Raw genomic sequence first — 19,893 nt, 5'->3', positions numbered from 1 at the left:
TACCATTTGAGCTAATCCCCCTCTACGGTTGCTGGCTTCTGGCACTCGGGTCACACCGCAGTCATGTTATTATGCCTAAACCAAGCTTTGACCATGGGAGAAGAAAGGTTTCTTTTTTTTTTTTTTTTTTTAAGTGTGGATTTTTTGGTGCCTTGAAATATAAAGGACAGTGGAGTTTGCTGGGCTTTGGGTGGCCTGAAAGAACGAGACAGTGAATTTTTGGGGTACCTTTTTCCTGGGAGCATGAAAAATACAAAACTCTGCGCCTAGCAGAGGATGGTTTCGATCCATCGACCTCTGGGTTATGGGCCCAGCACGCTCCTGCTGCGCCACTCTGCTGCTGCTTAAACCTCTCTTACGAGAAGCCACATTACCGTCTGACTGTTGTCAAGCCACTAACGAAGCAGAAGAGTTGGCTTTAGTCACACTAGGGGTGAGAGTTGCATTTTCACGATTGAGAAGTGGTGCGAATTCTATGGCGTTGGTGGTATAGTGGTGAGCATAGCTGCCTTCCAAGCAGTTGACCCGGGTTCGATTCCCGGCCAACGCATTGTTTCTCTTGTTTTGAAGTATTCTTGTTAACACTCTCTCCAGAGGCCAATGGTTGTGCGGTCAGGCTCAAAAAGAGTGCGGCCAGGAGGTATGCAGCTGCAAAGTCTGTGCAAGAGAGCCTCCAAGTTGAAGCATGCAAGGTTATCGGACACTCAAAAGCATCCTTCGAGCCGGAATCGAACCAGCGACCTAAGGATTGCTAACTAGCTACTACAGTCCTCCGCTCTACCAGCTGAGCTATCGAAGGTTTAGCCAGATATGCGTGCAGCTGCTTCCTAGGTTTTTGTGTCAGTGCCAACTAAAAAGAAGTTGGCCCTTCATTTGAAGGTAGTGCCAAGTGGAAGTTTTGGAGGATGCGGGCATCGATCCCGCTACCTCTCGCATGCTAAGCGAGCGCTCTACCATTTGAGCTAATCCCCCTCTACGGTTGCTGGCTTCTGGCACTCGGGTCACACCGCAGTCATGTTATTATGCCTAAACCAAGCTTTGACCATGGGAGAAGAAAGGTTTCTTTTTTTTTTTTTTTTTTTTTTTAAGTGTGGATTTTTTGGTGCCTTGAAATATAAAGGACAGTGGAGTTTGCTGGGCTTTGGGTGGCCTGAAAGAACGAGACAGTGAATTTTTGGGGTACCTTTTTCCTGGGAGCATGAAAAATACAAAACTCTGCGCCTAGCAGAGGATGGTTTCGATCCATCGACCTCTGGGTTATGGGCCCAGCACGCTCCCGCTGCGCCACTCTGCTGCTGCTTAAACCTCTCTTACGAGAAGCCACATTACCGTCTGACTGTTGTCAAGCCACTAACGAAGCAGAAGAGTTGGCTTTAGTCACACTAGGGGTGAGAGTTGCATTTTCACGATTGAGAAGTGGTGCGAATTCTATGGCGTTGGTGGTATAGTGGTGAGCATAGCTGCCTTCCAAGCAGTTGACCCGGGTTCGATTCCCGGCCAACGCATTGTTTCTCTTGTTTTGAAGTATTCTTGTTAACACTCTCTCCAGAGGCCAATGGTTGTGCGGTCAGGCTCAAAAAGAGTGCGGCCAGGAGGTATGCAGCTGCAAAGTCTGTGCAAGAGAGCCTCCAAGTTGAAGCATGCAAGGTTATCGGACACTCAAAAGCATCCTTCGAGCCGGAATCGAACCAGCGACCTAAGGATTGCTAACTAGCTACTACAGTCCTCCGCTCTACCAGCTGAGCTATCGAAGGTTTAGCCAGATATGCGTGCAGCTGCTTCCTAGGTTTTTGTGTCAGTGCCAACTAAAAAGAAGTTGGCCCTTCATTTGAAGGTAGTGCCAAGTGGAAGTTTTGGAGGATGCGGGCATCGATCCCGCTACCTCTCGCATGCTAAGCGAGCGCTCTACCATTTGAGCTAATCCCCCTCTACGGTTGCTGGCTTCTGGCACTCGGGTCACACCGCAGTCATGTTATCATGCCTAAACCAAGCTTTGACCATGGGAGAAGAAAGGTTTCTTTTTTTTTTTTTTTTTTAAGTGTGGATTTTTTGGTGCCTTGAAATATAAAGGACAGTGGAGTTTGCTGGGCTTTGGGTGGCCTGAAAGAACGAGACAGTGAATTTTTGGGGTACCTTTTTCCTGGGAGCATGAAAAATACAAAACTCTGCGCCTAGCAGAGGATGGTTTCGATCCATCGACCTCTGGGTTATGGGCCCAGCACGCTCCCGCTGCGCCACTCTGCTGCTGCTTAAACCTCTCTTACGAGAAGCCACATTACCGTCTGACTGTTGTCAAGCCACTAACGAAGCAGAAGAGTTGGCTTTAGTCACACTAGGGGTGAGAGTTGCATTTTCACGATTGAGAAGTGGTGCGAATTCTATGGCGTTGGTGGTATAGTGGTGAGCATAGCTGCCTTCCAAGCAGTTGACCCGGGTTCGATTCCCGGCCAACGCATTGTTTCTCTTGTTTTGAAGTATTCTTGTTAACACTCTCTCCAGAGGCCAATGGTTGTGCGGTCAGGCTCAAAAAGAGTGCGGCCAGGAGGTATGCAGCTGCAAAGTCTGTGCAAGAGAGCCTCCAAGTTGAAGCATGCAAGGTTATCGGACACTCAAAAGCATCCTTCGAGCCGGAATCGAACCAGCGACCTAAGGATTGCTAACTAGCTACTACAGTCCTCCGCTCTACCAGCTGAGCTATCGAAGGTTTAGCCAGATATGCGTGCAGCTGCTTCCTAGGTTTTTGTGTCAGTGCCAACTAAAAAGAAGTTGGCCCTTCATTTGAAGGTAGTGCCAAGTGGAAGTTTTGGAGGATGCGGGCATCGATCCCGCTACCTCTCGCATGCTAAGCGAGCGCTCTACCATTTGAGCTAATCCCCCTCTACGGTTGCTGGCTTCTGGCACTCGGGTCACACCGCAGTCATGTTATCATGCCTAAACCAAGCTTTGACCATGGGAGAAGAAAGGTTTCTTTTTTTTTTTTTTTTTTAAGTGTGGATTTTTTGGTGCCTTGAAATATAAAGGACAGTGGAGTTTGTTGGGCTTTGGGTGGCCTGAAAGAACGAGACAGTGAATTTTTGGGGTACCTTTTTCCTGGGAGCATGAAAAATACAAAACTCTGCGCCTAGCAGAGGATGGTTTCGATCCATCGACCTCTGGGTTATGGGCCCAGCACGCTCCCGCTGCGCCACTCTGCTGCTGCTTAAACCTCTCTTACGAGAAGCCACATTACCGTCTGACTGTTGTCAAGCCACTAACGAAGCAGAAGAGTTGGCTTTAGTCACACTAGGGGTGAGAGTTGCATTTTCACGATTGAGAAGTGGTGCGAATTCTATGGCGTTGGTGGTATAGTGGTGAGCATAGCTGCCTTCCAAGCAGTTGACCCGGGTTCGATTCCCGGCCAACGCATTGTTTCTCTTGTTTTGAAGTATTCTTGTTAACACTCTCTCCAGAGGCCAATGGTTGTGCGGTCAGGCTCAAAAAGAGTGCGGCCAGGAGGTATGCAGCTGCAAAGTCTGTGCAAGAGAGCCTCCAAGTTGAAGCATGCAAGGTTATCGGACACTCAAAAGCATCCTTCGAGCCGGAATCGAACCAGCGACCTAAGGATTGCTAACTAGCTACTACAGTCCTCCGCTCTACCAGCTGAGCTATCGAAGGTTTAGCCAGATATGCGTGCAGCTGCTTCCTAGGTTTTTGTGTCAGTGCCAACTAAAAAGAAGTTGGCCCTTCATTTGAAGGTAGTGCCAAGTGGAAGTTTTGGAGGATGCGGGCATCGATCCCGCTACCTCTCGCATGCTAAGCGAGCGCTCTACCATTTGAGCTAATCCCCCTCTACGGTTGCTGGCTTCTGGCACTCGGGTCACACCGCAGTCATGTTATCATGCCTAAACCAAGCTTTGACCATGGGAGAAGAAAGGTTTCTTTTTTTTTTTTTTTTTTTTTTTTAAGTGTGGATTTTTTGGTGCCTTGAAATATAAAGGACAGTGGAGTTTGCTGGGCTTTGGGTGGCCTGAAAGAACGAGACAGTGAATTTTTGGGGTACCTTTTTCCTGGGAGCATGAAAAATACAAAACTCTGCGCCTAGCAGAGGATGGTTTCGATCCATCGACCTCTGGGTTATGGGCCCAGCACGCTCCCGCTGCGCCACTCTGCTGCTGCTTAAACCTCTCTTACGAGAAGCCACATTACCGTCTGACTGTTGTCAAGCCACTAACGAAGCAGAAGAGTTGGCTTTAGTCACACTAGGGGTGAGAGTTGCATTTTCACGATTGAGAAGTGGTGCGAATTCTATGGCGTTGGTGGTATAGTGGTGAGCATAGCTGCCTTCCAAGCAGTTGACCCGGGTTCGATTCCCGGCCAACGCATTGTTTCTCTTGTTTTGAAGTATTCTTGTTAACACTCTCTCCAGAGGCCAATGGTTGTGCGGTCAGGCTCAAAAAGAGTGCGGCCAGGAGGTATGCAGCTGCAAAGTCTGTGCAAGAGAGCCTCCAAGTTGAAGCATGCAAGGTTATCGGACACTCAAAAGCATCCTTCGAGCCGGAATCGAACCAGCGACCTAAGGATTGCTAACTAGCTACTACAGTCCTCCGCTCTACCAGCTGAGCTATCGAAGGTTTAGCCAGATATGCGTGCAGCTGCTTCCTAGGTTTTTGTGTCAGTGCCAACTAAAAAGAAGTTGGCCCTTCATTTGAAGGTAGTGCCAAGTGGAAGTTTTGGAGGATGCGGGCATCGATCCTGCTACCTCTCGCATGCTAAGCGAGCGCTCTACCATTTGAGCTAATCCCCCTCTACGGTTGCTGGCTTCTGGCACTCGGGTCACACCGCAGTCATGTTATCATGCCTAAACCAAGCTTTGACCATGGGAGAAGAAAGGTTTCTTTTTTTTTTTTTTTTTAAGTGTGGATTTTTTGGTGCCTTGAAATATAAAGGACAGTGGAGTTTGCTGGGCTTTGGGTGGCCTGAAAGAACGAGACAGTGAATTTTTGGGGTACCTTTTTCCTGGGAGCATGAAAAATACAAAACTCTGCGCCTAGCAGAGGATGGTTTCGATCCATCGACCTCTGGGTTATGGGCCCAGCACGCTCCCGCTGCGCCACTCTGCTGCTGCTTAAACCTCTCTTACGAGAAGCCACATTACCGTCTGACTGTTGTCAAGCCACTAACGAAGCAGAAGAGTTGGCTTTAGTCACACTAGGGGTGAGAGTTGCATTTTCACGATTGAGAAGTGGTGCGAATTCTATGGCGTTGGTGGTATAGTGGTGAGCATAGCTGCCTTCCAAGCAGTTGACCCGGGTTCGATTCCCGGCCAACGCATTGTTTCTCTTGTTTTGAAGTATTCTTGTTAACACTCTCTCCAGAGGCCAATGGTTGTGCGGTCAGGCTCAAAAAGAGTGCGGCCAGGAGGTATGCAGCTGCAAAGTCTGTGCAAGAGAGCCTCCAAGTTGAAGCATGCAAGGTTATCGGACACTCAAAAGCATCCTTCGAGCCGGAATCGAACCAGCGACCTAAGGATTGCTAACTAGCTACTACAGTCCTCCGCTCTACCAGCTGAGCTATCGAAGGTTTAGCCAGATATGCGTGCAGCTGCTTCCTAGGTTTTTGTGTCAGTGCCAACTAAAAAGAAGTTGGCCCTTCATTTGAAGGTAGTGCCAAGTGGAAGTTTTGGAGGATGCGGGCATCGATCCCGCTACCTCTCGCATGCTAAGCGAGCGCTCTACCATTTGAGCTAATCCCCCTCTACGGTTGCTGGCTTCTGGCACTCGGGTCACACCGCAGTCATGTTATTATGCCTAAACCAAGCTTTGACCATGGGAGAAGAAAGGTTTCTTTTTTTTTTTTTTAAGTGTGGATTTTTTGGTGCCTTGAAATATAAAGGACAGTGGAGTTTGCTGGGCTTTGGGTGGCCTGAAAGAACGAGACAGTGAATTTTTGGGGTACCTTTTTCCTGGGAGCATGAAAAATACAAAACTCTGCGCCTAGCAGAGGATGGTTTCGATCCATCGACCTCTGGGTTATGGGCCCAGCACGCTCCCGCTGCGCCACTCTGCTGCTGCTTAAACCTCTCTTACGAGAAGCCACATTACCGTCTGACTGTTGTCAAGCCACTAACGAAGCAGAAGAGTTGACTTTAGTCACACTAGGGGTGAGAGTTGGATTTTCACGATTGAGAAGTGGTGTGAATTCTATGGCGTTGGTGGTATAGTGGTGAGCATAGCTGCCTTCCAAGCAGTTGACCCGGGTTTGATTCCCGGCCAACGCATTGTTTCTCTTGTTTTGAAGTATTCTTGTTAACACTCTCTCCGGAGGCCAATGATTGTGGGGTCAGGCTCAAAAAGAGTGTGGCCAGGAGGTATGCAGCTGCAAAGTCTGTGCGAGAGAGCCTCCAAGTTGAAGCATGCAAGGTTGTCGGGCACTCAAAAGCATCCTTCGAGCCGGAATCAAACCAGCGACCTAAGGATTGCTAATTAGCTACTACAGTCCTCCGCTCTACCAGCTGAGCTATCGAAGGTTTAGCCAGACATGCGTGCAGCTGCTTCCTAGGTTTTTGTGTCAGTGCCAACTAAAAAAAAGTTGGCCCTTCATTTGAAGGTAGTGCCAAGTGGAAGTTTTGGAGGATGCGGGCATCGATCCCGCTACCTCTCGCATGCTAAGCGAGCGCTCTACCATTTGAGCTAATCCCCCTCTACGGTTGCTGGCTTCTTGCACTCGGGTCACACCGTAGTCATGTTATCATGCCTAAACCAAGCTTTGACCATGGGAGAAGAAAGGTTTCTTTTTTTTTTTTTTTTTTTTCTAAGTGTGGATTTTTTTGTGCCTTGAAATAGAAAGGACAGTGGAGTTTGCTGGGCTTTGGGTGGCCTGAAAGAACGAGACAGTGAATTTTTGGGGTACCTTTTTCCTGGGAGCATGAAAAATACAAAACTCTGCGCCTAGCAGAGGATGGTTTCGATCCATCGACCTCTGGGTTATGGGCCCAGCACGCTCCCGCTGCGCCACTCTGCTGCTGCTTAAACCTCTCTTACGAGAAGCCACATTACCGTCTGACTGTTGTCAAGCCACTAACGAAGCAGAAGAGTTGGCTTTAGTCACACTAGGGGTGAGAGTTGCATTTTCACGATTGAGAAGTGGTGCGAATTCTATGGCGTTGGTGGTATAGTGGTGAGCATAGCTGCCTTCCAAGCAGTTGACCCGGGTTCGATTCCCGGCCAACGCATTGTTTCTCTTGTTTTGAAGTATTCTTGTTAACACTCTCTCCAGAGGCCAATGGTTGTGCGGTCAGGCTCAAAAAGAGTGCGGCCAGGAGGTATGCAGCTGCAAAGTCTGTGCAAGAGAGCCTCCAAGTTGAAGCATGCAAGGTTATCGGACACTCAAAAGCATCCTTCGAGCCGGAATCGAACCAGCGACCTAAGGATTGCTAACTAGCTACTACAGTCCTCCGCTCTACCAGCTGAGCTATCGAAGGTTTAGCCAGATATGCGTGCAGCTGCTTCCTAGGTTTTTGTGTCAGTGCCAACTAAAAAGAAGTTGGCCCTTCATTTGAAGGTAGTGCCAAGTGGAAGTTTTGGAGGATGCGGGCATCGATCCCGCTACCTCTCGCATGCTAAGCGAGCGCTCTACCATTTGAGCTAATCCCCCTCTACGGTTGCTGGCTTCTGGCACTCGGGTCACACCGCAGTCATGTTATTATGCCTAAACCAAGCTTTGACCATGGGAGAAGAAAGGTTTCTTTTTTTTTTTTTTTTTTTTTTTAAGTGTGGATTTTTTGGTGCCTTGAAATATAAAGGACAGTGGAGTTTGCTGGGCTTTGGGTGGCCTGAAAGAACGAGACAGTGAATTTTTGGGGTACCTTTTTCCTGGGAGCATGAAAAATACAAAACTCTGCGCCTAGCAGAGGATGGTTTCGATCCATCGACCTCTGGGTTATGGGCCCAGCACGCTCCCGCTGCGCCACTCTGCTGCTGCTTAAACCTCTCTTACGAGAAGCCACATTACCGTCTGACTGTTGTCAAGCCACTAACGAAGCAGAAGAGTTGGCTTTAGTCACACTAGGGGTGAGAGTTGCATTTTCACGATTGAGAAGTGGTGCGAATTCTATGGCGTTGGTGGTATAGTGGTGAGCATAGCTGCCTTCCAAGCAGTTGACCCGGGTTCGATTCCCGGCCAACGCATTGTTTCTCTTGTTTTGAAGTATTCTTGTTAACACTCTCTCCAGAGGCCAATGGTTGTGCGGTCAGGCTCAAAAAGAGTGCGGCCAGGAGGTATGCAGCTGCAAAGTCTGTGCAAGAGAGCCTCCAAGTTGAAGCATGCAAGGTTATCGGACACTCAAAAGCATCCTTCGAGCCGGAATCGAACCAGCGACCTAAGGATTGCTAACTAGCTACTACAGTCCTCCGCTCTACCAGCTGAGCTATCGAAGGTTTAGCCAGATATGCGTGCAGCTGCTTCCTAGGTTTTTGTGTCAGTGCCAACTAAAAAGAAGTTGGCCCTTCATTTGAAGGTAGTGCCAAGTGGAAGTTTTGGAGGATGCGGGCATCGATCCCGCTACCTCTCGCATGCTAAGCGAGCGCTCTACCATTTGAGCTAATCCCCCTCTACGGTTGCTGGCTTCTGGCACTCGGGTCACACCGCAGTCATGTTATTATGCCTAAACCAAGCTTTGACCATGGGAGAAGAAAGGTTTCTTTTTTTTTTTTTTTTTTAAGTGTGGATTTTTTGGTGCCTTGAAATATAAAGGACAGTGGAGTTTGCTGGGCTTTGGGTGGCCTGAAAGAACGAGACAGTGAATTTTTGGGGTACCTTTTTCCTGGGAGCATGAAAAATACAAAACTCTGCGCCTAGCAGAGGATGGTTTCGATCCATCGACCTCTGGGTTATGGGCCCAGCACGCTCCCGCTGCGCCACTCTGCTGCTGCTTAAACCTCTCTTACGAGAAGCCACATTACCGTCTGACTGTTGTCAAGCCACTAACGAAGCAGAAGAGTTGGCTTTAGTCACACTAGGGGTGAGAGTTGCATTTTCACGATTGAGAAGTGGTGCGAATTCTATGGCGTTGGTGGTATAGTGGTGAGCATAGCTGCCTTCCAAGCAGTTGACCCGGGTTCGATTCCTGGCCAACGCATTGTTTCTCTTGTTTTGAAGTATTCTTGTTAACACTCTCTCCAGAGGCCAATGGTTGTGCGGTCAGGCTCAAAAAGAGTGCGGCCAGGAGGTATGCAGCTGCAAAGTCTGTGCAAGAGAGCCTCCAAGTTGAAGCATGCAAGGTTATCGGACACTCAAAAGCATCCTTCGAGCCGGAATCGAACCAGCGACCTAAGGATTGCTAACTAGCTACTACAGTCCTCCGCTCTACCAGCTGAGCTATCGAAGGTTTAGCCAGATATGCGTGCAGCTGCTTCCTAGGTTTTTGTGTCAGTGCCAACTAAAAAGAAGTTGGCCCTTCATTTGAAGGTAGTGCCAAGTGGAAGTTTTGGAGGATGCGGGCATCGATCCCGCTACCTCTCGCATGCTAAGCGAGCGCTCTACCATTTGAGCTAATCCCCCTCTACGGTTGCTGGCTTCTGGCACTCGGGTCACACCGCAGTCATGTTATTATGCCTAAACCAAGCTTTGACCATGGGAGAAGAAAGGTTTCTTTTTTTTTTTTTTTTTTTTTTAAGTGTGGATTTTTTGGTGCCTTGAAATATAAAGGACAGTGGAGTTTGCTGGGCTTTGGGTGGCCTGAAAGAACGAGACAGTGAATTTTTGGGGTACCTTTTTCCTGGGAGCATGAAAAATACAAAACTCTGCGCCTAGCAGAGGATGGTTTCGATCCATCGACCTCTGGGTTATGGGCCCAGCACGCTCCCGCTGCGCCACTCTGCTGCTGCTTAAACCTCTCTTACGAGAAGCCACATTACCGTCTGACTGTTGTCAAGCCACTAACGAAGCAGAAGAGTTGGCTTTAGTCACACTAGGGGTGAGAGTTGCATTTTCACGATTGAGAAGTGGTGCGAATTCTATGGCGTTGGTGGTATAGTGGTGAGCATAGCTGCCTTCCAAGCAGTTGACCCGGGTTCGATTCCCGGCCAACGCATTGTTTCTCTTGTTTTGAAGTATTCTTGTTAACACTCTCTCCAGAGGCCAATGGTTGTGCGGTCAGGCTCAAAAAGAGTGCGGCCAGGAGGTATGCAGCTGCAAAGTCTGTGCAAGAGAGCCTCCAAGTTGAAGCATGCAAGGTTATCGGACACTCAAAAGCATCCTTCGAGCCGGAATCGAACCAGCGACCTAAGGATTGCTAACTAGCTACTACAGTCCTCCGCTCTACCAGCTGAGCTATCGAAGGTTTAGCCAGATATGCGTGCAGCTGCTTCCTAGGTTTTTGTGTCAGTGCCAACTAAAAAGAAGTTGGCCCTTCATTTGAAGGTAGTGCCAAGTGGAAGTTTTGGAGGATGCGGGCATCGATCCCGCTACCTCTCGCATGCTAAGCGAGCGCTCTACCATTTGAGCTAATCCCCCTCTACGGTTGCTGGCTTCTGGCACTCGGGTCACACCGCAGTCATGTTATTATGCCTAAACCAAGCTTTGACCATGGGAGAAGAAAGGTTTCTTTTTTTTTTTTTTTTTTTTTTTAAGTGTGGATTTTTTGGTGCCTTGAAATATAAAGGACAGTGGAGTTTGCTGGGCTTTGGGTGGCCTGAAAGAACGAGACAGTGAATTTTTGGGGTACCTTTTTCCTGGGAGCATGAAAAATACAAAACTCTGCGCCTAGCAGAGGATGGTTTCGATCCATCGACCTCTGGGTTATGGGCCCAGCACGCTCCCGCTGCGCCACTCTGCTGCTGCTTAAACCTCTCTTACGAGAAGCCACATTACCGTCTGACTGTTGTCAAGCCACTAACGAAGCAGAAGAGTTGGCTTTAGTCACACTAGGGGTGAGAGTTGCATTTTCACGATTGAGAAGTGGTGCGAATTCTATGGCGTTGGTGGTATAGTGGTGAGCATAGCTGCCTTCCAAGCAGTTGACCCGGGTTCGATTCCCGGCCAACGCATTGTTTCTCTTGTTTTGAAGTATTCTTGTTAACACTCTCTCCAGAGGCCAATGGTTGTGCGGTCAGGCTCAAAAAGAGTGCGGCCAGGAGGTATGCAGCTGCAAAGTCTGTGCAAGAGAGCCTCCAAGTTGAAGCATGCAAGGTTATCGGACACTCAAAAGCATCCTTCGAGCCGGAATCGAACCAGCGACCTAAGGATTGCTAACTAGCTACTACAGTCCTCCGCTCTACCAGCTGAGCTATCGAAGGTTTAGCCAGATATGCGTGCAGCTGCTTCCTAGGTTTTTGTGTCAGTGCCAACTAAAAAGAAGTTGGCCCTTCATTTGAAGGTAGTGCCAAGTGGAAGTTTTGGAGGATGCGGGCATCGATCCCGCTACCTCTCGCATGCTAAGCGAGCGCTCTACCATTTGAGCTAATCCCCCTCTACGGTTGCTGGCTTCTGGCACTCGGGTCACACCGCAGTCATGTTATTATGCCTAAACCAAGCTTTGACCATGGGAGAAGAAAGGTTTCTTTTTTTTTTTTTTTTTTTTTTTAAGTGTGGATTTTTTGGTGCCTTGAAATATAAAGGACAGTGGAGTTTGCTGGGCTTTGGGTGGCCTGAAAGAACGAGACAGTGAATTTTTGGGGTACCTTTTTCCTGGGAGCATGAAAAATACAAAACTCTGCGCCTAGCAGAGGATGGTTTCGATCCATCGACCTCTGGGTTATGGGCCCAGCACGCTCCCGCTGCGCCACTCTGCTGCTGCTTAAACCTCTCTTACGAGAAGCCACATTACCGTCTGACTGTTGTCAAGCCACTAACGAAGCAGAAGAGTTGGCTTTAGTCACACTAGGGGTGAGAGTTGCATTTTCACGATTGAGAAGTGGTGCGAATTCTATGGCGTTGGTGGTATAGTGGTGAGCATAGCTGCCTTCCAAGCAGTTGACCCGGGTTCGATTCCCGGCCAACGCATTGTTTCTCTTGTTTTGAAGTATTCTTGTTAACACTCTCTCCAGAGGCCAATGGTTGTGCGGTCAGGCTCAAAAAGAGTGCGGCCAGGAGGTATGCAGCTGCAAAGTCTGTGCAAGAGAGCCTCCAAGTTGAAGCATGCAAGGTTATCGGACACTCAAAAGCATCCTTCGAGCCGGAATCGAACCAGCGACCTAAGGATTGCTAACTAGCTACTACAGTCCTCCGCTCTACCAGCTGAGCTATCGAAGGTTTAGCCAGATATGCGTGCAGCTGCTTCCTAGGTTTTTGTGTCAGTGCCAACTAAAAAGAAGTTGGCCCTTCATTTGAAGGTAGTGCCAAGTGGAAGTTTTGGAGGATGCGGGCATCGATCCCGCTACCTCTCGCATGCTAAGCGAGCGCTCTACCATTTGAGCTAATCCCCCTCTACGGTTGCTGGCTTCTGGCACTCGGGTCACACCGCAGTCATGTTATTATGCCTAAACCAAGCTTTGACCATGGGAGAAGAAAGGTTTCTTTTTTTTTTTTTTTTTTTTTAAGTGTGGATTTTTTGGTGCCTTGAAATATAAAGGACAGTGGAGTTTGCTGGGCTTTGGGTGGCCTGAAAGAACGAGACAGTGAATTTTTGGGGTACCTTTTTCCTGGGAGCATGAAAAATACAAAACTCTGCGCCTAGCAGAGGATGGTTTCGATCCATCGACCTCTGGGTTATGGGCCCAGCACGCTCCCGCTGCGCCACTCTGCTGCTGCTTAAACCTCTCTTACGAGAAGCCACATTACCGTCTGACTGTTGTCAAGCCACTAACGAAGCAGAAGAGTTGGCTTTAGTCACACTAGGGGTGAGAGTTGCATTTTCACGATTGAGAAGTGGTGCGAATTCTATGGCGTTGGTGGTATAGTGGTGAGCATAGCTGCCTTCCAAGCAGTTGACCCGGGTTCGATTCCCGGCCAACGCATTGTTTCTCTTGTTTTGAAGTATTCTTGTTAACACTCTCTCCAGAGGCCAATGGTTGTGCGGTCAGGCTCAAAAAGAGTGCGGCCAGGAGGTATGCAGCTGCAAAGTCTGTGCAAGAGAGCCTCCAAGTTGAAGCATGCAAGGTTATCGGACACTCAAAAGCATCCTTCGAGCCGGAATCGAACCAGCGACCTAAGGATTGCTAACTAGCTACTACAGTCCTCCGCTCTACCAGCTGAGCTATCGAAGGTTTAGCCAGATATGCGTGCAGCTGCTTCCTAGGTTTTTGTGTCAGTGCCAACTAAAAAGAAGTTGGCCCTTCATTTGAAGGTAGTGCCAAGTGGAAGTTTTGGAGGATGCGGGCATCGATCCCGCTACCTCTCGCATGCTAAGCGAGCGCTCTACCATTTGAGCTAATCCCCCTCTACGGTTGCTGGCTTCTGGCACTCGGGTCACACCGCAGTCATGTTATTATGCCTAAACCAAGCTTTGACCATGGGAGAAGAAAGGTTTCTTTTTTTTTTTTTTTTTTTTTTAAGTGTGGATTTTTTGGTGCCTTGAAATATAAAGGACAGTGGAGTTTGCTGGGCTTTGGGTGGCCTGAAAGAACGAGACAGTGAATTTTTGGGGTACCTTTTTCCTGGGAGCATGAAAAATACAAAACTCTGCGCCTAGCAGAGGATGGTTTCGATCCATCGACCTCTGGGTTATGGGCCCAGCACGCTCCCGCTGCGCCACTCTGCTGCTGCTTAAACCTCTCTTACGAGAAGCCACATTACCGTCTGACTGTTGTCAAGCCACTAACGAAGCAGAAGAGTTGGCTTTAGTCACACTAGGGGTGAGAGTTGCATTTTCACGATTGAGAAGTGGTGCGAATTCTATGGCGTTGGTGGTATAGTGGTGAGCATAGCTGCCTTCCAAGCAGTTGACCCGGGTTCGATTCCCGGCCAACGCATTGTTTCTCTTGTTTTGAAGTATTCTTGTTAACACTCTCTCCAGAGGCCAATGGTTGTGCGGTCAGGCTCAAAAAGAGTGCGGCCAGGAGGTATGCAGCTGCAAAGTCTGTGCAAGAGAGCCTCCAAGTTGAAGCATGCAAGGTTATCGGACACTCAAAAGCATCCTTCGAGCCGGAATCGAACCAGCGACCTAAGGATTGCTAACTAGCTACTACAGTCCTCCGCTCTACCAGCTGAGCTATCGAAGGTTTAGCCAGATATGCGTGCAGCTGCTTCCTAGGTTTTTGTGTCAGTGCCAACTAAAAAGAAGTTGGCCCTTCATTTGAAGGTAGTGCCAAGTGGAAGTTTTGGAGGATGCGGGCATCGATCCCGCTACCTCTCGCATGCTAAGCGAGCGCTCTACCATTTGAGCTAATCCCCCTCTACGGTTGCTGGCTTCTGGCACTCGGGTCACACCGCAGTCATGTTATCATGCCTAAACCAAGCTTTGACCATGGGAGAAGAAAGGTTTCTTTTTTTTTTTTTTTTTTAAGTGTGGATTTTTTGGTGCCTTGAAATATAAAGGACAGTGGAGTTTGCTGGGCTTTGGGTGGCCTGAAAGAACGAGACAGTGAATTTTTGGGGTACCTTTTTCCTGGGAGCATGAAAAATACAAAACTCTGCGCCTAGCAGAGGATGGTTTCGATCCATCGACCTCTGGGTTATGGGCCCAGCACGCTCCCGCTGCGCCACTCTGCTGCTGCTTAAACCTCTCTTACGAGAAGCCACATTACCGTCTGACTGTTGTCAAGCCACTAACGAAGCAGAAGAGTTGGCTTTAGTCACACTAGGGGTGAGAGTTGCATTTTCACGATTGAGAAGTGGTGCGAATTCTATGGCGTTGGTGGTATAGTGGTGAGCATAGCTGCCTTCCAAGCAGTTGACCCGGGTTCGATTCCCGGCCAACGCATTGTTTCTCTTGTTTTGAAGTATTCTTGTTAACACTCTCTCCAGAGGCCAATGGTTGTGCGGTCAGGCTCAAAAAGAGTGCGGCCAGGAGGTATGCAGCTGCAAAGTCTGTGCAAGAGAGCCTCCAAGTTGAAGCATGCAAGGTTATCGGACACTCAAAAGCATCCTTCGAGCCGGAATCGAACCAGCGACCTAAGGATTGCTAACTAGCTACTACAGTCCTCCGCTCTACCAGCTGAGCTATCGAAGGTTTAGCCAGATATGCGTGCAGCTGCTTCCTAGGTTTTTGTGTCAGTGCCAACTAAAAAGAAGTTGGCCCTTCATTTGAAGGTAGTGCCAAGTGGAAGTTTTGGAGGATGCGGGCATCGATCCCGCTACCTCTCGCATGCTAAGCGAGCGCTCTACCATTTGAGCTAATCCCCCTCTACGGTTGCTGGCTTCTGGCACTCGGGTCACACCGCAGTCATGTTATTATGCCTAAACCAAGCTTTGACCATGGGAGAAGAAAGGTTTCTTTTTTTTTTTTTTTTTTTTTTAAGTGTGGATTTTTTGGTGCCTTGAAATATAAAGGACAGTGGAGTTTGCTGGGCTTTGGGTGGCCTGAAAGAACGAGACAGTGAATTTTTGGGGTACCTTTTTCCTGGGAGCATGAAAAATACAAAACTCTGCGCCTAGCAGAGGATGGTTTCGATCCATCGACCTCTGGGTTATGGGCCCAGCACGCTCCCGCTGCGCCACTCTGCTGCTGCTTAAACCTCTCTTACGAGAAGCCACATTACCGTCTGACTGTTGTCAAGCCACTAACGAAGCAGAAGAGTTGGCTTTAGTCACACTAGGGGTGAGAGTTGCATTTTCACGATTGAGAAGTGGTGCGAATTCTATGGCGTTGGTGGTATAGTGGTGAGCATAGCTGCCTTCCAAGCAGTTGACCCGGGTTCGATTCCCGGCCAACGCATTGTTTCTCTTGTTTTGAAGTATTCTTGTTAACACTCTCTCCAGAGGCCAATGGTTGTGCGGTCAGGCTCAAAAAGAGTGCGGCCAGGAGGTATGCAGCTGCAAAGTCTGTGCAAGAGAGCCTCCAAGTTGAAGCATGCAAGGTTATCGGACACTCAAAAGCATCCTTCGAGCCGGAATCGAACCAGCGACCTAAGGATTGCTAACTAGCTACTACAGTCCTCCGCTCTACCAGCTGAGCTATCGAAGGTTTAGCCAGATATGCGTGCAGCTGCTTCCTAGGTTTTTGTGTCAGTGCCAACTAAAAAGAAGTTGGCCCTTCATTTGAAGGTAGTGCCAAGTGGAAGTTTTGGAGGATGCGGGCATCGATCCCGCTACCTCTCGCATGCTAAGCGAGCGCTCTACCATTTGAGCTAATCCCCCTCTATGGTTGCTGGCTTCTGGCACTCGGGTCACACCGCAGTCATGTTATTATGCCTAAACCAAGCTTTGACCATGGGAGAAGAAAGGTTTCTTTTTTTTTTTTTTTTTTTTTTTAAGTGTGGATTTTTTGGTGCCTTGAAATATAAAGGACAGTGGAGTTTGCTGGGCTTTGGGTGGCCTGAAAGAACGAGACAGTGAATTTTTGGGGTACCTTTTTCCTGGGAGCATGAAAAATACAAAACTCTGCGCCTAGCAGAGGATGGTTTCGATCCATCGACCTCTGGGTTATGGGCCCAGCACGCTCCCGCTGCGCCACTCTGCTGCTGCTTAAACCTCTCTTACGAGAAGCCACATTACCGTCTGACTGTTGTCAAGCCACTAACGAAGCAGAAGAGTTGGCTTTAGTCACACTAGGGGTGAGAGTTGCATTTTCACGATTGAGAAGTGGTGCGAATTCTATGGCGTTGGTGGTATAGTGGTGAGCATAGCTGCCTTCCAAGCAGTTGACCCGGGTTCGATTCCCGGCCAACGCATTGTTTCTCTTGTTTTGAAGTATTCTTGTTAACACTCTCTCCAGAGGCCAATGGTTGTGCGGTCAGGCTCAAAAAGAGTGCGGCCAGGAGGTATGCAGCTGCAAAGTCTGTGCAAGAGAGCCTCCAAGTTGAAGCATGCAAGGTTATCGGACACTCAAAAGCATCCTTCGAGCCGGAATCGAACCAGCGACCTAAGGATTGCTAACTAGCTACTACAGTCCTCCGCTCTACCAGCTGAGCTATCGAAGGTTTAGCCAGATATGCGTGCAGCTGCTTCCTAGGTTTTTGTGTCAGTGCCAACTAAAAAGAAGTTGGCCCTTCATTTGAAGGTAGTGCCAAGTGGAAGTTTTGGAGGATGCGGGCATCGATCCCGCTACCTCTCGCATGCTAAGCGAGCGCTCTACCATTTGAGCTAATCCCCCTCTACGGTTGCTGGCTTCTGGCACTCGGGTCACACCGCAGTCATGTTATCATGCCTAAACCAAGCTTTGACCATGGGAGAAGAAAGGTTTCTTTTTTTTTTTTTTTTTTAAGTGTGGATTTTTTGGTGCCTTGAAATATAAAGGACAGTGGAGTTTGCTGGGCTTTGGGTGGCCTGAAAGAACGAGACAGTGAATTTTTGGGGTACCTTTTTCCTGGGAGCATGAAAAATACAAAACTCTGCGCCTAGCAGAGGATGGTTTCGATCCATCGACCTCTGGGTTATGGGCCCAGCACGCTCCCGCTGCGCCACTCTGCTGCTGCTTAAACCTCTCTTACGAGAAGCCACATTACCGTCTGACTGTTGTCAAGCCACTAACGAAGCAGAAGAGTTGGCTTTAGTCACACTAGGGGTGAGAGTTGCATTTTCACGATTGAGAAGTGGTGCGAATTCTATGGCGTTGGTGGTATAGTGGTGAGCATAGCTGCCTTCCAAGCAGTTGACCCGGGTTCGATTCCCGGCCAACGCATTGTTTCTCTTGTTTTGAAGTATTCTTGTTAACACTCTCTCCAGAGGCCAATGGTTGTGCGGTCAGGCTCAAAAAGAGTGCGGCCAGGAGGTATGCAGCTGCAAAGTCTGTGCAAGAGAGCCTCCAAGTTGAAGCATGCAAGGTTATCGGACACTCAAAAGCATCCTTCGAGCCGGAATCGAACCAGCGACCTAAGGATTGCTAACTAGCTACTACAGTCCTCCGCTCTACCAGCTGAGCTATCGAAGGTTTAGCCAGATATGCGTGCAGCTGCTTCCTAGGTTTTTGTGTCAGTGCCAACTAAAAAGAAGTTGGCCCTTCATTTGAAGGTAGTGCCAAGTGGAAGTTTTGGAGGATGCGGGCATCGATCCCGCTACCTCTCGCATGCTAAGCGAGCGCTCTACCATTTGAGCTAATCCCCCTCTATGGTTGCTGGCTTCTGGCACTCGGGTCACACCGCAGTCATGTTATTATGCCTAAACCAAGCTTTGACCATGGGAGAAGAAAGGTTTCTTTTTTTTTTTTTTTTTTTTTTAAGTGTGGATTTTTTGGTGCCTTGAAATATAAAGGACAGTGGAGTTTGCTGGGCTTTGGGTGGCCTGAAAGAACGAGACAGTGAATTTTTGGGGTACCTTTTTCCTGGGAGCATGAAAAATACAAAACTCTGCGCCTAGCAGAGGATGGTTTCGATCCATCGACCTCTGGGTTATGGGCCCAGCACGCTCCCGCTGCGCCACTCTGCTGCTGCTTAAACCTCTCTTACGAGAAGCCACATTACCGTCTGACTGTTGTCAAGCCACTAACGAAGCAGAAGAGTTGGCTTTAGTCACACTAGGGGTGAGAGTTGCATTTTCACGATTGAGAAGTGGTGCGAATTCTATGGCGTTGGTGGTATAGTGGTGAGCATAGCTGCCTTCCAAGCAGTTGACCCGGGTTCGATTCCCGGCCAACGCATTGTTTCTCTTGTTTTGAAGTATTCTTGTTAACACTCTCTCCAGAGGCCAATGGTTGTGCGGTCAGGCTCAAAAAGAGTGCGGCCAGGAGGTATGCAGCTGCAAAGTCTGTGCAAGAGAGCCTCCAAGTTGAAGCATGCAAGGTTATCGGACACTCAAAAGCATCCTTCGAGCCGGAATCGAACCAGCGACCTAAGGATTGCTAACTAGCTACTACAGTCCTCCGCTCTACCAGCTGAGCTATCGAAGGTTTAGCCAGATATGCGTGCAGCTGCTTCCTAGGTTTTTGTGTCAGTGCCAACTAAAAAGAAGTTGGCCCTTCATTTGAAGGTAGTGCCAAGTGGAAGTTTTGGAGGATGCGGGCATCGATCCCGCTACCTCTCGCATGCTAAGCGAGCGCTCTACCATTTGAGCTAATCCCCCTCTACGGTTGCTGGCTTCTGGCACTCGGGTCACACCGCAGTCATGTTATTATGCCTAAACCAAGCTTTGACCATGGGAGAAGAAAGGTTTCTTTTTTTTTTTTTTTTTTTTTTTAAGTGTGGATTTTTTGGTGCCTTGAAATATAAAGGACAGTGGAGTTTGCTGGGCTTTGGGTGGCCTGAAAGAACGAGACAGTGAATTTTTGGGGTACCTTTTTCCTGGGAGCATGAAAAATACAAAACTCTGCGCCTAGCAGAGGATGGTTTCGATCCATCGACCTCTGGGTTATGGGCCCAGCACGCTCCCGCTGCGCCACTCTGCTGCTGCTTAAACCTCTCTTACGAGAAGCCACATTACCGTCTGACTGTTGTCAAGCCACTAACGAAGCAGAAGAGTTGGCTTTAGTCACACTAGGGGTGAGAGTTGCATTTTCACGATTGAGAAGTGGTGCGAATTCTATGGCGTTGGTGGTATAGTGGTGAGCATAGCTGCCTTCCAAGCAGTTGACCCGGGTTCGATTCCCGGCCAACGCATTGTTTCTCTTGTTTTGAAGTATTCTTGTTAACACTCTCTCCAGAGGCCAATGGTTGTGCGGTCAGGCTCAAAAAGAGTGCGGCCAGGAGGTATGCAGCTGCAAAGTCTGTGCAAGAGAGCCTCCAAGTTGAAGCATGCAAGGTTATCGGACACTCAAAAGCATCCTTCGAGCCGGAATCGAACCAGCGACCTAAGGATTGCTAACTAGCTACTACAGTCCTCCGCTCTACCAGCTGAGCTATCGAAGGTTTAGCCAGATATGCGTGCAGCTGCTTCCTAGGTTTTTGT

At 48.8% G+C, this 19,893-nt stretch overlaps 19 non-coding genes across 19 annotated transcripts; all 19 read left to right on the top strand.

The window, feature by feature from the left end:
• Nucleotides 1-478: 478 nt before the first annotated feature.
• Nucleotides 479-550, top strand: TRNAG-UCC (transfer RNA glycine (anticodon UCC)). Its single transcript has one exon. It is a non-coding gene; the product is annotated as a tRNA-Gly (tRNA).
• An 883-nt stretch (nucleotides 551-1,433) lies between these two features.
• Nucleotides 1,434-1,505, top strand: TRNAG-UCC (transfer RNA glycine (anticodon UCC)). The gene has a single exon. It is a non-coding gene; the product is annotated as a tRNA-Gly (tRNA).
• Nucleotides 1,506-2,383: 878 nt separating this feature from the next.
• TRNAG-UCC (transfer RNA glycine (anticodon UCC)) lies at nucleotides 2,384-2,455 on the top strand. The gene has a single exon. It is a non-coding gene; the product is annotated as a tRNA-Gly (tRNA).
• Nucleotides 2,456-3,333: 878 nt separating this feature from the next.
• Nucleotides 3,334-3,405, top strand: TRNAG-UCC (transfer RNA glycine (anticodon UCC)). Its single transcript has one exon. It is a non-coding gene; the product is annotated as a tRNA-Gly (tRNA).
• Nucleotides 3,406-4,289: 884 nt separating this feature from the next.
• On the top strand, nucleotides 4,290-4,361 carry TRNAG-UCC (transfer RNA glycine (anticodon UCC)). The gene has a single exon. It is a non-coding gene; the product is annotated as a tRNA-Gly (tRNA).
• Nucleotides 4,362-5,238: 877 nt separating this feature from the next.
• On the top strand, nucleotides 5,239-5,310 carry TRNAG-UCC (transfer RNA glycine (anticodon UCC)). The gene has a single exon. It is a non-coding gene; the product is annotated as a tRNA-Gly (tRNA).
• A 1,828-nt stretch (nucleotides 5,311-7,138) lies between these two features.
• Nucleotides 7,139-7,210, top strand: TRNAG-UCC (transfer RNA glycine (anticodon UCC)). The gene has a single exon. It is a non-coding gene; the product is annotated as a tRNA-Gly (tRNA).
• Nucleotides 7,211-8,093: 883 nt separating this feature from the next.
• TRNAG-UCC (transfer RNA glycine (anticodon UCC)) lies at nucleotides 8,094-8,165 on the top strand. Its single transcript has one exon. It is a non-coding gene; the product is annotated as a tRNA-Gly (tRNA).
• Nucleotides 8,166-9,997: 1,832 nt separating this feature from the next.
• Nucleotides 9,998-10,069, top strand: TRNAG-UCC (transfer RNA glycine (anticodon UCC)). Its single transcript has one exon. It is a non-coding gene; the product is annotated as a tRNA-Gly (tRNA).
• Nucleotides 10,070-10,952: 883 nt separating this feature from the next.
• Nucleotides 10,953-11,024, top strand: TRNAG-UCC (transfer RNA glycine (anticodon UCC)). The gene has a single exon. It is a non-coding gene; the product is annotated as a tRNA-Gly (tRNA).
• Nucleotides 11,025-11,907: 883 nt separating this feature from the next.
• Nucleotides 11,908-11,979, top strand: TRNAG-UCC (transfer RNA glycine (anticodon UCC)). Its single transcript has one exon. It is a non-coding gene; the product is annotated as a tRNA-Gly (tRNA).
• Nucleotides 11,980-12,860: 881 nt separating this feature from the next.
• Nucleotides 12,861-12,932, top strand: TRNAG-UCC (transfer RNA glycine (anticodon UCC)). Its single transcript has one exon. It is a non-coding gene; the product is annotated as a tRNA-Gly (tRNA).
• An 882-nt stretch (nucleotides 12,933-13,814) lies between these two features.
• Nucleotides 13,815-13,886, top strand: TRNAG-UCC (transfer RNA glycine (anticodon UCC)). The gene has a single exon. It is a non-coding gene; the product is annotated as a tRNA-Gly (tRNA).
• Nucleotides 13,887-14,764: 878 nt separating this feature from the next.
• Nucleotides 14,765-14,836, top strand: TRNAG-UCC (transfer RNA glycine (anticodon UCC)). The gene has a single exon. It is a non-coding gene; the product is annotated as a tRNA-Gly (tRNA).
• An 882-nt stretch (nucleotides 14,837-15,718) lies between these two features.
• On the top strand, nucleotides 15,719-15,790 carry TRNAG-UCC (transfer RNA glycine (anticodon UCC)). Its single transcript has one exon. It is a non-coding gene; the product is annotated as a tRNA-Gly (tRNA).
• Nucleotides 15,791-16,673: 883 nt separating this feature from the next.
• TRNAG-UCC (transfer RNA glycine (anticodon UCC)) lies at nucleotides 16,674-16,745 on the top strand. Its single transcript has one exon. It is a non-coding gene; the product is annotated as a tRNA-Gly (tRNA).
• Nucleotides 16,746-17,623: 878 nt separating this feature from the next.
• TRNAG-UCC (transfer RNA glycine (anticodon UCC)) lies at nucleotides 17,624-17,695 on the top strand. The gene has a single exon. It is a non-coding gene; the product is annotated as a tRNA-Gly (tRNA).
• Nucleotides 17,696-18,577: 882 nt separating this feature from the next.
• Nucleotides 18,578-18,649, top strand: TRNAG-UCC (transfer RNA glycine (anticodon UCC)). The gene has a single exon. It is a non-coding gene; the product is annotated as a tRNA-Gly (tRNA).
• Nucleotides 18,650-19,532: 883 nt separating this feature from the next.
• Nucleotides 19,533-19,604, top strand: TRNAG-UCC (transfer RNA glycine (anticodon UCC)). Its single transcript has one exon. It is a non-coding gene; the product is annotated as a tRNA-Gly (tRNA).
• The last annotated feature ends 289 nt before the right edge of the window (nucleotides 19,605-19,893 follow it).

The sequence above is a fragment of the Eleutherodactylus coqui genome, chromosome 1 (genome assembly GCF_035609145.1).
Source record: "Eleutherodactylus coqui strain aEleCoq1 chromosome 1, aEleCoq1.hap1, whole genome shotgun sequence".
NCBI classification, from domain to species: domain Eukaryota; kingdom Metazoa; phylum Chordata; class Amphibia; order Anura; family Eleutherodactylidae; genus Eleutherodactylus; species Eleutherodactylus coqui.
This window is presented reverse-complemented; position numbering and strand designations above follow the sequence as displayed.